The sequence below is a fragment of the Ixodes scapularis genome, unplaced genomic scaffold, assembly GCF_016920785.2.
Source record: "Ixodes scapularis isolate PalLabHiFi unplaced genomic scaffold, ASM1692078v2 PGA_scaffold0__279_contigs__length_252992795, whole genome shotgun sequence".
NCBI classification, from domain to species: domain Eukaryota; kingdom Metazoa; phylum Arthropoda; class Arachnida; order Ixodida; family Ixodidae; genus Ixodes; species Ixodes scapularis.
This window is the reverse complement of record NW_024609835.1, coordinates 160,879,152-160,892,715: the sequence shown is the minus strand read 5'-3', so window position 1 is coordinate 160,892,715 and position 13,564 is coordinate 160,879,152. Positions and strand designations below refer to the sequence as shown.

General features: G+C 45.7%; 1 long non-coding RNA gene across 1 annotated transcript; it reads left to right on the top strand.

Annotated features, from left to right (window-relative positions):
* The first annotated feature begins 8,261 nt into the window (after window positions 1–8,261).
* On the top strand, window positions 8,262–9,392 carry LOC121833302. The gene is made up of 2 exons (XR_006076621.1): window positions 8,262–8,457; window positions 9,191–9,392. It is a non-coding gene; the product is annotated as an uncharacterized LOC121833302 (long non-coding RNA).
* The last annotated feature ends 4,172 nt before the right edge of the window (window positions 9,393–13,564 follow it).

Genomic DNA, 13,564 nt, shown 5'->3' with positions numbered 1-13,564 from the left:
CTTTCTTTTTTTAATTTGTATGAGCGTTCTCTTAACATATTTTTGGTGCTTTGTGGCACGAGCCCTCGCAGTAGAAAGCGATGTTTCAGTGCGAGATGTCTGTTTTAGTTGGGGACGTAAAAACGAAAACGTTTTCCTCATTGAAAAAGAAAAAAAAATATTTGAAAACAGTTTCGATATGAACAGGCCAAACCCGAAATGAACTGGTTGTAGTGGAATTGTACCAGACAAATCGGAAATCAAACTGTCTAAATTGGTCGAACTCGAACTTTATAACTTTCGCGCTTATTACCGCGGCCTTTATTTATCCTGGCATGCACGGAGAAGCCGCTTCCAGCGCAAGTGCCCGAGGCGGGGAGCCTCCCACGTGATGTTGGAAAAGCGCGAAAAGACTCCCGCACCCCCAAGTGAATCACGCGCCTGGAATGCGCCAGTGCCCCGGGACCGGAGATGATGCTGTGTTGGCTGTGTCCCCACACGCAGCGCGGATGCCTTGAAACTTAGAGAGCTGCTCACGTGCCAGGACAGGGAGCGCGCGGGCCAATCAGCGCGGCCTTCGCGTCCGCTCGAAGGGCCCGTTTGAGTCGGCGGCGGCGCCGTACCAAAAAAAAAAAAAGGAACAAAAAAAAAAAACGGATCTGGCGTGGCTCGAATTTGGGTCTTTGTTCCCGCCAGTGCCCGCTGCTGTTCTGCTTGGGGAGGTTAGAAGCTGCTGTGTTTGTGATAGTTTGCCGGTGCCTTGAGTACACCCTCTGCCGATGGTTCCTGTGGCTGATGACGTCCTCCGCCTGAGTTCCACTCGCTCGTGGGCGCAATGGCTGCATCCCAGAACGGCGTGTTCGGAATTCGCTCCGTCCTAATTGCAGCGCGGGCAACGGCTGTCTCTTGTCTCCGCGCCAGCGAGCCAGGTAAGCAGGCTCGACCATTTGGATTCATTTTTGTAATCGGGTGCATGTGAAACTGAAGCTGTTTGCAACCCAATATGGAACAAGTATGCTAGTAATGCAACCTCCAGTGTATACATTCAGCTTCACAGATCCTGTACCACAGTGGTTAACCACTGTGGTAGAGCATCCGGCTGTTGTTACCCCCTTCTGCCTCCCCAGTCTTTCGTCCGCTATGCAACTTGCGATTGCGAGTTGCATGGCGGACGACGGACTGGGAGGCAGGGGTGGGGGGTAACAACAGCAGCATCTTTTCATTCCTAGGCGTTGTTTTGCGTAAAGGCTGAACCGCATGTAAGCGATTAAGCGAGCGACGAGCGGCAGAGATTCCCCGCAATCGCTCATCGCGTTGCTCGGTTTTTGAATTTCTAGAAATCGTCGCTCATCGCCTTGGTCGCTTGCTCCCGTTGCTTTCATGCGGTTTGCCGCGTCGCACGAGTGACCGAACGACAACGAAGCGGATCGTCATCGCTCGTCCAATCGCTTAGATGTGGTTTACACTTAATTGCCGCGAGACTGGCACCACATGTGCAATTAGCACACGCTTCCGTATTCTCTCTCATACTGTCTATGGTAGTGCATATTTTTTTGTTCGTGGCATTAGTTACATACCGTTTTAGGACAGACGGGTGAAAATAAATCTGCCACTGTTCTAATTCCTGATGTTTATTATTATTTCAGATGCCTTGGGGTACTACGTTAGCCACCACCGGAACCCCGACACTCCAGAAGATGTGGAGAATCTCGCCAACCGCCTGGGACACATCAATAATATCATGACAATTCTTTTTGCATTATACATATGTCTTTATGCTTATTTTCGTGGCCTGCAGTACGTGCTTTTTTTGTGGAAATAAATTTTATTTTATTGATTTGCGACGTGTGTTGTCAATATGACCAGTTAGACTGGTTTAACTGCATGGTGAATTTCTATTGTTTAGCCAAGCTTGGCTGACCACCCGGCCACTAACCTGGCCTATGCTGTATATACAATAAAGAGACAAGCTTGGGGTACCACTGAGCTTCCCGCCTGGCCCATGCCGTAATTCCAGCGGTGAGCCAGTCCATGGCTACACAGGGAACTGCCGGTGGTCGCCAGACTGACATACCAGGATGGGGCTGCCTAGCGACATGGGGCAAAACAATCTAGGCCCAGTAAAACTTCCCCGGCTACCCAGTCTGGCTCAAGCTTGAGCCGGTCGTAATGTGCTGCTTGAGTAAATTCAATGTAAAAGAAAAGTTTGCTCCGTGGAATAAGAATTATACGTATCCCAGAGTTCAATTACATTACTGGTTTTTCTTATATCTTATGACTGCTATCTAATATATTCCCTGAGGAACCTTGCGATGCGTGTGGTTTTTTGCAGTTGCGATTCTATTTTATTGTCTTCGCCGAGGCGTTCATGTTTAAGTAAGTTGTAAGTGAAGAAGAGAGAATGTATGTACATGTGGCGACGCCAACAGTAAGATGACCTCTGAAACACCAGGAGCACGACATGCCAAACATATCCTACCGTGTTCCGCGGGGCTTCATGTGCCTCTAAAACAGTGGTTCTCAAACTATGGTTTGCGGACACCCAAGGGTCCGCGAGAGCGTTCAGTGTGGTCCGCGCATATTCGAGGACTCTGAAATGGCCAATTGAACCGCTCTTTTTATGGGAGAGGCAGTCAAAATCTTCAGTGTAGATGACAAACACGATGAAATTAACAAGAACCTTGATGTTTCATGCAGCCGCATATAAAACCTGATTTCAGACTCCTTTCACCCGGTGAAGAGTTTTAACAAGTTTTCCGAGGTGGAGGTGTCAAGAAAGTTGACGACTGTGAATGAAAAGCAATTGAAGTCCCTAATAGCAAGAACGAGAGAATACTTTCACCATCTCCGTGTCGACGCAGGCTGAATAATTAATTAATTTTAAGAAAAAGTCGTTCAAGACGACGCGATGTTTGAGCTTTTCTGTAGCACATCGATGCAGCAAGTGTCCTCGCAACGCCCCCGTGCAAATTTGTGACGCCGAGTTGTTTCGGAATACACTCACATATGCAAGAAAGCACTAAACGTTTTGCTGCCATCTTCGATTACATTCCTGTGTGAAGCCACGTTTTCTGTGTTGGTTCGCATCAAATCAAAGTAAAAAAGCAAGACGGCGTTGAGCAAGAACTACGACTTTATTTCAGTTCACTTATTACTCTTTAAAGAATCTCTTACGAGGCATTACTTCGATTTTAGTTCCAGTAAGCTTGCCGTCAGCATCCTCGATTACAACGTGGAAAACTACTTTCCAAAGATGTCGTGTACTGCGAGTGCCAGTTCATATCAAGAACCTTTAACGTAATTCAGGCAGCTGCCAATAGAGTACCCCTTTTTGGGCATTGATTCGCTTGCATTTTATGTGTGCATTATTGTTATAAATATTCTACTCAGTGGAGTTGCATGAATGTCCTATGAACCGGTAAGAATATCCTCAATGGCCACAAGATTGAGAACCGCTGCACTAGAACTCACCTCACGGGATACAATCTGTGTTTGGAGCATTTGTGAGAACGAAAATAAATACGTAATAAAAACATTGTGGTGCAGTTTTTTTTAAAAAAAAAGGCGTTGTGCAGTAATTGTGAGAAAATCCGGAGCTCAAATCCCGGCTACCACAATACTGCGTTTTAATTACTCAGTTATCTATTTTCATTTGATCAGTATAGTTCAGTCATAATCCCACAAACAAGAAGCCTTTTGTACCGGAGCCGTCCTTCTGGTAAGCTGCTCCAAAATAGCAGTTGTTCAATACTCTCGAGTGAACAATTTATAAATTTTAAAATAATAGTCTCTAAGCAACTGTAGTTTGCTATAGAAGCAGAAATCCGTGGTCTCTCACTCTGGCAAAGCAGAAAAAAGTTTTCCTCCTCGAAAATTTTGTTCGATACTATGCCGGCGGAGTTCCTTGGGGCACATTAAACTAAGATTTGCTGAGAGCAAATCCCCTGCCAGATTATAACAATATGAAAACACTGGTGTCCTTGGCATCACTATGATTAAAATATGGCTAGAAATATCAGGAAGTCCAGAGTTCTACAAATCGCCATGCGTGGCACGAACATGACCGCATAGCTTAGAAGTTACCTTCCTGACGTGAGCTATTGCGCGCAACAGAAGACTAAAGGAAAATAACGGCCTAAAAATACGGTTTATTAAAATGTCTAAAAAGTGCTATGATTACATTGGGATTCTGGGAAGAAAACTGATTCGAATCTCTAGTTAAAAAATATAGGGGCAAATTTGTCAAGTGTTTAGAGCGGATTATAAATTACATCCTCTACGTAGTTTTCTATTACTCGTTCACATCGCTATGTTAATAAAGGTTCTACCTGCTATATATGGCGACAACTTTTTTTAGCAATGCAGGGGAGGGTGCAGGCACGTGTTCCCTCTCTGTTGTTGAGCGCTGGATAAAACTGTGCGCGGGCTCTCCTCCTCTTCTCTGCATGCCAATAAAGGTTGTCGCCGAGTATCGCTAGCACTTTTAATACAGCTACACTCCCTAGCACTGCTACACTTGCTAGTACTCTTGTTTTTGGTATCATTTCTGCACGTATCTGAGGTTTTAATTTAGTATATGCAGGAAAAATGACAGTCCGACCAAGACGAAAAATGACAGTTCCATTTCCAGTAAGAATTCAAACAAGAAAAATCGATTCCTTCATTTATAACAAGGGCTGTTTATCTAAAACAGCGCGAAAGACACGGCCGCGGTGGCCCTGAGCAGTATGACAGCGCGAAACTCAGAGGAGCTGAGCCGCGTCACGCGGCCGCCGAGGAGTACAGACGTGAAGGAAGAACGCCTGTGTCGGGCGCAAACATTCATTCTCGCGAACGGACGTACATTGGCCCAAGTTTTTAATAATATCTAATAATATAATATTAATAAGTAATGAGTAATAATATTATTAAGATTGGGCGCGGAAGCAATACCGACAACATGGTTTACGTGCCGCGCTTCTGCGCTTTGCAGGCATTCTTGGCTCTTGTTTTGCTGTGGTTGCCGCCTCCGACGCAGACCTCAGCAGGCTTCCTGATACCGCTGCCATCATCGCAGGAGTGCATCAACTGCCAGCGCCCTGACAACGTCTTCTTTCTGGAACACCCGACGTTGAGAGGTTAGATTTTTTTAGCAGCAAAGTCATCAACGATGACATCAGTTCTCGAGAGCGACGCCAGCAGTGATATAAACGGCTGGCAGTGGAACCTTCTCTTCAGTAGGCGCTGAAGCGGTACCGACGACAGGGCTTACGTGCCGCGCTTCTGCGCTTTGCAGGTGTGTAACCACTTCTCCCTGCACACTAAAAAAAAAAGACAATCGCTATTTGTTATTGCTTTCGTGCTCACAAGTGCTTTGCGAAAGTGCTTATGATTGCTTTTCGACCGTACTTTTGATACTACGTTCTGGTGATGTTGAGATGAACCCGGGACCTCTTACTCGTTCCGAGGCTCTTTTGGAAGTAGAGTGCTTGCCCGATGAGCCCTCTGAACAAATGGCTGTATTATTCAATATTTCAAAGGATTTTTAAGCGCGGTCGATTCAGTCTGCAAGGAGTCAGATGGATTTGGCGGCTGACGTAAAAGTTATCAAGGCTGGACAGAAAAGCATTGAAACTAAGATCCGATGTATCCAGAAAAGATTAAACGAATAAGAAGAGAAAAGAAAATCGCTCGACCATTTTGGTCAAGATATCACTAGCGTTCAAGACTCCGTAAAAACCTTAACAGCTCAGCATGACTCGTTGCAAGTGCGTCTTGGCGGACTGGAAGACCGGTCGCGACGCGATAATCGTTTTTTTTTTTTTTTTTCGTGGCATTCCTGTCTCACGGGGATCGTGGGAACAATCTGAGACAAAAGTGAAGACGCTCTAGCAGGAGTAATGGACACCTTCCCCGAGAATACAACCGAGCGAGCTCATCGCTTAGGGCCCTATCTGCCGAAGAAGTGTCACCCTATCATAGTTAAAATCCCTGGCTACAAGATAAGAGACAGGATATTTTCCGCGCGTACAAAACTTAAAGAAATAAACGTTGCCGTAAGTGAAGATTTCTCGCCCGCCACACGCTACGCTCGGAAGAAACTTGTCGACTTCGCTAAAAAAATCAACCCGTGGCAGCTAAGAAGATATAACAAGCTTGAATTAAACAAAAAGCAATACGTCTACGCTGCCCAAATTAATCACGTGGTTGAACTTATGCCCAAATCAACATAAGACAACCCATAGCCCAGTTGTTCAACACACACAATGACCCAGCGGTACGCGAGGGGCTGTGGACGTTCCTTATCTCATACATCGATTCTTTTTTGCAATATTCGGACTGTTATGAGCAAGCGCGATTCTTTAACTTCTGCCATCGATACATGCAATGTAGATTTCGTCGTACTGACCGAGACCTGGCTGCATCCGCATTTTCGTTATCATGAAATTCTTCTATCTGTTCGGCATTTCTCGATTTATAGCTGCGACCGCACAACGCCACAAGGTGGTGGTGTTTTGCTGGCATTTCAAAAAAAAAATTCCATTCCAGTGTGTTTTTTTTCCCCGCGACCTTGAGATTGTTTGGGCTGTCGTTGAAATAAGTAATATGAAAATCATTCTTGGTGTTTGTTATCGACTCCGCATGGTTTCTTCCAATTTTGTAGATGGACTTTATGATGTAAATAATATAGTTTCATCTCGATACCCCACGCTTCCTTTATTTCTGCTTGGGGATTTTAACATTCCGAATATATAATGGAACAGTGAACCGCCCAGTATTCACCCCGTCTCCTCTTTAGCCACTGATTTCTTGAACTTGCGCTCTGTATTTTCCTTTACACAGCTTATTAAGCAACCTACAAGGATAACACAATCTGTCGCGAACACCTTTGATCTTGTTTTGACATCCTAGCCTGATCTTGTCTCCGAGATTAGTTACTTGCCTGGCTTAAGCGATCACTGTTTGCTCACTTTCCAGACTTGCTTGTCGCGACCAAAGAACCTTAAGCAATTAATTATGAAGTGTCTATTTTTCTTGATAATTTTCTGTATGGTTTTGATAATCGCACTGTAAAAAATAATTGTGAAATTTTTTGGCTAAAGTGCACTCTAAGAAAAAAGTTGGCCTCAAGGGACTAACGGCAGCATTTGGTCCTCTGAACTTCCAGTTGCTCCCCGTAAGGACCATCTGGTTCAAGCTAGGTACCGCGCGCAAAAGCTGGGGACTAACAGCGCTCGACTGGAACTAACCGATAGGCCTGCGCGAGCAAAAGCATCCATTAGTCCCCCTCAGACAGGGTGCATCTGTAGGATTTAGTCCCCGAAGGCAAACGGAATGTTCGCCAGGAGGACGGATCATATTTCGCTCGTCTTGGGGATCGGCGAGACTCTGCCCAGCACGGCTGAAAGTGATGACAAAACTCGGACGAAACTAGCGAATTTGTTTAATGTGCCACGAACGTTCAGACATTACATGGTAGAGCTTCGCGCGTAGTTCGAATGCGAGTTAACGAAAGTGTTGACTCTACTTCACCCAACCATCTCGTCAAAAATAATCTCTTGACATTTCACAAGTCCCATTCACTTAACTTGCCTTCGCGCAAAAAAAAAAATGAGCATTAATCCAAACGCAACACCTCCGAATACTAGCACTTTTTTTTTTCTTAAATGAAACTTAAGAGTTCGTAGAAGACGCGCTTTCAACACCGGAGTCTCGCAGTCAGAATAAATGGTCACTTCACTCGCTAAAACTGAGTTACTAAGAACAGGTCGGGCCTCGTCTCTGCGTCTCCCCGTAACTAACCTTTCTTGGTAGTCCAATGTTGAACTCAAAATCCTCACTGACACACTTGATGTACGGCACGTTCCACTTAAACAGCACATTTAGGGGCAGTATCCAGACGCCTTCATGCCATCGTCGTCGATGTTTCACATAACATTCCAGATGAACAACGGAGAACGAACCGCGCCCGGACGTCATTCATGACAACACCCTGCTAATACAAAACAAATGCGAAAAAAAAAGGCCCCCGAGAAAATTGAAGAGAGAGAGAGAGGGAGAGAAAACAAAAAAAAAAGAAAAGCGTGCTTGCTTGTACGTCACTTGACCGGCGTGTTGAAAATGGCGAACATAATCCCTGGAGAAGGCGAACCTTCGACCTTCTCCCGTCCTTCGGGCATTGGTGTCGTGTCACGTGTGTCGTGTGTAGTGAAAGGGGGAAGAGAGATTTTCGGGGAAAAGAGATTTCCCTTCCCCTTCCCAGCAACCCCCTCCCCCGCATTCCTCGCTCCCGCAGGGGGCAGGGCAGATGGGCCAGAGAGGGTCCGTCGGGCAAATGGGAAGGGGTCTTTGTTTGAAAAGAACCTGTTTTAGTATAGCCTTCGTCAGGACTTAGAAGCTGGTCGTCTCCGATCATTGTGAAATCCGGTTTGGAATCGCGGTGCTGCAACGCTGCACTTGATCTGTTCTGAAGTCCCAAGACAAGGGAACTCGATTAAGGTATGTCAAAGTACTTCTGTTTATGGTATATTCACTAACTGCGCCGTCAGAAAGTGTTTTAGTTTGAGCGCGGTCTCTAGCTTCCAAAGCACGCGCCATGCTCTATTCTTTTTGGCACTATGGTTGCTTATTTTGTTACGCAGCACAGAGACCTGATATTCAATCGTATCGAGCAAAACTCCAGTTCTACCGATCGCTTATTTTTTGTGTTTTGCAGACCCTGGCAGGATCGTTTTACCATAAAGGCCTCTTTACATATGCAGCTGAGAGCTACAAGCATAGCGCTGACCTAGCGCTAAACGCGTGCTGACGGGAGCTTTCACCAGCTGTGCATCACACCGTCAAAACTGTTGCTCATGGCAGACGAAAAGCAGCTCACGACACGTGAGCAGCTCTACTTCAGCGCTTCGCTGCGTGTGAGAACCGGCCTTAATGGAGACATTCATTCGGTTGTACAGACTTTCGCGTTGATGGCGGGAGCTCGTTCCGTCACTTTGAAGCATAGTTTGGGCACGCACACGCTGGGTCTGTAATTCGCAGCGAACGGTCTACTAAAAATATAATATTGCGCTGGTCTGCTGTCAACAGATCGCATGTTAGATGTGAACCATTGTAGCACTTTTGTAGCCTATTTGTTATTTTAATATGTGTGTGTTATATCTCATACTTTTGCTGAGCGATCGGGTATTTCATGCTGCCCCTGTTGCTAATAATCCAAATTCCTCGCAAACAGGCAAGAAGCTGCAGGTGCCCCAATAAACGGTGCTTGGACCACGACCGGTTTGAACAGCCGTCCCAGTGTTCAAGCCATCGTCGACGCAAGTGCACTCTTCGGAATCTGGCCTTATCGTGGAGTCTACCGCTCAGGAATTTTGACTTTAGTCATCCTTGATTGCGATGTGTATTTACGAGGCAATAAAGCTACGTTTAACCTGGACTGGACGATTTCGTTTTGGTGATTTGTGGCTGGGGACCAAATGCAAAGGTTGAACCTTTAGTCCCAGGGGTCTAAATCCAACGGCGCAACGTTTAGACCCAGGGGTTCAAGTGCAAGGGCCTAACGGTTGGTCCTCGGGGTTCATTTGAAACGGTGTAACAGTTAGTCCTTGGGGTCGAAGTGCAAGGGCCTAACAGTTCGTCCTCGGGGTTCAATTAAAACGGTGTAACAATTGGTCCCAGGAGACCTAGTGCAAGGGCCTAACAGTTGGTCTTCGAGGTACAATTGGAACGGTGTAACAGTTAGTCCTAACGGTGCTAGTGCGAAAGACTAATAAGAGGGGCGCAACTGTTACTCCCCTTACCGTTAGTCCCCGAGGGGACTAATGGTTGTGGCAACGCACTTGCTCCCTTCGGGGACTAAGTCGCGCTCCCTTTTTTCTTAGAGTGTGAGTGATTTAACTAATACATTCATTCCCACTTTCATCATCATATTTAATATTGATGCTCCGTGGTATAGCCGTAACCTCAAACGTTTATCAAACAAAAAAAGCGCTTATAGAGATCAGCTATACTATCTGGTCATGATGCCCGCTGGGCTGCTTACAAACATGCCTCCGACGAATATATAGCTGCACTAAACAATGCTAAGGAAGAATTTCATCAAAGCACTTTGCCATAAATGTTAATAAACGACATTAGAAACTTTCGGCGTGTTATACAACCAAAAGATGGGCACAAGATAACTTTAGTTTGCAGCACTGGAAACGGAATTCTTTCTAGTCAGTGTGCATTGGTGCTGAATGAAGTGTTTTCATGCAACTTTTCTATAACTTCAGGTGTCCCCATACCCGATACTCATGGCTTTGACTTTCTCGTCATGTCTCTTATACTCATTGAACCTGCTAGTGTAGAGAGCCTCATTAGATTACTTAAAACTTCTTCGCCTCCTGGATACGATTCAATTTATTCCAAGTTTCTGAAAAGTGCAAGTGTATATTCATCTATTATACTTTCTAAGTTTTTTCAGCATTCGCTCGACAACGGTTATCGTCCTGGAGAATGGAAGGTCGGGAAGGTGATTCCACTCCATAAATCAGGTAGCAAGTCTAGCAACAAACCAGCATTCCTTGTAAACTTCTTGAGCACATTCTGTTTTCGCATCTCGTTACATTCCTTGAATCAAAGTGATTTGTCATACCTTCACAGCATAGCTTCCGCAAAACTTACTCCTGTGAAACTCAATTGGTATCATTTACGCATAAACTAAACCTCATTCTTGACCATTCCCCATTTGCCGATCGCATTTTTTATACTTCTCTAAAGCATTTGACAAGGTACGCCCAAACGTTTACTATATAAACTACACCCACTTAACCTTGATCACAAACTTCTCGCATGGATTGAATGTTTTCTTCTTAACCGTTCACAGTTTGTTTCAGCTAACAACTCTAACTCGCAGCCAACTGGTGTTCACTCCTGTGTGCCACAGGGTTCTGTTCTTAGTCCTCTCCTTTTCCTTATCTACATAAACGATCTACCTTCTTGTTTGTCTTCGAACATTCTCATGTTTGCCGATGAGTGTGTCGTTTTTCGTGAAATAACTTGTGATGACGATATAACTAACCTTCATTCGGACCTTAATGCCATCTCTGAATGGTGCAAAGCATGGTACACGGACCTGAACGTTAATAAATTCAAATATATGCGCGTATCTAGAAAAGCAAATAATTTTCCAACCTACGTTTGAAATCACTGTCCCCTTGAAGCGTCACTTCATACAAATACCTTGGTATTTACATTACAGCCGATCTCACCTGGACCGCTCACATTTCGTATGTCGCTAACAACGCTAACAGAATGCTTCGGCACATGCGACGTAGCTTCTCATAGGCTTCTTCGTCCATAAAACTTTTGTTATATAAAACACTAATCCGTTCAAAACTTGAATATGCTTCATCTCTGTGGGATCCTCACCAAGAAAACTCAGTAGGTTCACTTGAAATGTTTCAAAATAATTCAGTTCGTTTTATCGTATCTAACTAAAAGAGAACTGCCAGCATAAGCTCAATGAAATCTAGCCTCAACCTACCAACTCTAGCATCTCGTCGTAAATTATTTCGACTATGTCTATTTCGAAGCTTTTTTATCACCCATATCGGCGTCACAATTTTATTGTACGTCCCCCGTATATCTCATCCAGGTTGGATCATGCTTTTAAGGTTGGAATTCCACTCTGCAAAACTGACGCTTTTTTTAGTCCTTTTTCCAAAGCACATCAGATGACTGGAATCGCCTTCCCGCACCTACGGCAGCCATCGAAGACCACAATCTTTTCAAGAACGCCTTAGCTATCATAGTATGATTAGGAGCCTCTTATTTGTCTATACTAATAACTGCAGAATGTTGTTCTATCTTATGAAATGTAATCCCCTCCCCTCTATAATGCCTCAGGCCTTGAGGGTTAATAAATAAATAAATAAATAAATAAATATCAAGCGAGCGTCGACCGACGTGAAGTCGTTTGATACTTCTCTTTTACATGTCACGACCATTAACACAAATGACAAAGTACATTTCTCTGGAACAAAATGGCACCATTCAGTTCAAACCTCTGCTGTGCGCTGCCATTCGCTTCCTAAAACCTGCATCGTCACTCAGTCGGCGCTTCAAAGAATGTCGCTACTTGTAGGAAGCTCTTATCTAGGGACTTTTGACCAACGGGCCGTCCAGCGCCGTGCCGCGGAGGCGTGCGGCGATACGGGGGAGAGTAGGCCCGTGCGCACAAAGCTCTTTCCTGTGCGAGCTTCGCCTGATAGCCTTTTCCGTTGACAGCACAGAGCCACTGGTCCCTAGCAAAGGAGCGCAGGGGGCTGATTGACATCATGTGTCTTTCTTTCTCTCTCTTTCCCTCTTGCCGCTTCTTTTATCTGTTGGTAGAAGTAACGTCTGAAGAGTGCGCGCTGGAGTGGTATACTCGTCTTGCACGGCATAAAAAGTGGCGCAATGACGCGCGGTTTAGGCTACACCTGAGCAGTATCACGAAGCAAGCGCTGTCCAGATATTTGCTTACTCAATGGCGGTTAGCTCTGCCAGCAGATAAGGAGCAGGGGTTGTGTGCGGACAACGGAATATTTTGGCAGACGACGCTCGCACCGGAAAGAGCTTTGTGCGCACGCATCTAATCTCCCATTTCGCCGGACGACTCCGCGGCACGGCGCTAGCCGGTCCGGCGGTCGACGTTCGCTCGATATTATTAAAAAATTGGGCCACTGTACATCACGGCCCTGGTGTTTGAGCTGACTTGCTGAAGACGGCGCCCGCGGGACAGGAGCCTGAAGGGCGGTACACACACTTGCGTGGAGTCCGACCTAGCGCAACTGCAACGGCTTGCGACGTGCGGGTTGCTATGGCAATAGCTGCGTCGGCTCCAACAAAACGTGTTTTTGCCCCCTTTTGTTGGAGACGACGCAGCTGCAGCCATAGAAACCCGTCTGTTGCAGTCGAACTTGGTCGGACTCAAACAAATATGAACCAAACTTTACAAAAACCGGAGCGATCCTTTGCTCGGCGGCACAATGATGGCTCAACGGTGCTACCTCGCTTTCCATTCCTTCCTATCTCTCTCTTTTTTTTTTTTTTTTTTTTGGGGGGGGGGGGGGCGGGGGAGGGGGAGAATGTGATTAGTTCGTGTTTCACCCTTGCCACGCCCGCCGCCGGTCGGGGCAAAAGATTTCCTACCGTCAGCTGCATCCTATAGTCCGTCTTACCTCACGCCGATGGACCACCATGGATGCTACGAGTCATACAAATAAATTCAAAGTAGTGTGAGTGTAACGTGAGCTTTTAGCGGTATTCAGTGAGTCATTGTCACTTGATACGCTGCATTGGCTCAGACAGCTCGTAAAGGCCGCTACAATTGATCGTAATTAAGAAACAGAGTACAGTAGGCTCATTCGATTTCCTTGCACCTCCTACACAGGTGCAAAAAAGTGGAGGGCAGTGTACTTCCGGTACGTGTACTGATGTACGACCGGAAGTGCACCACCCTACACTTTGCTGCACCGATGCAGGAGTTGCAAGTAAATCAAACGAGCCTAGTGATGTATAGATAAATGAATCGAATCATTTTGTCAACAAGCTACACACATTTAAATGCTACCCTGAGAAA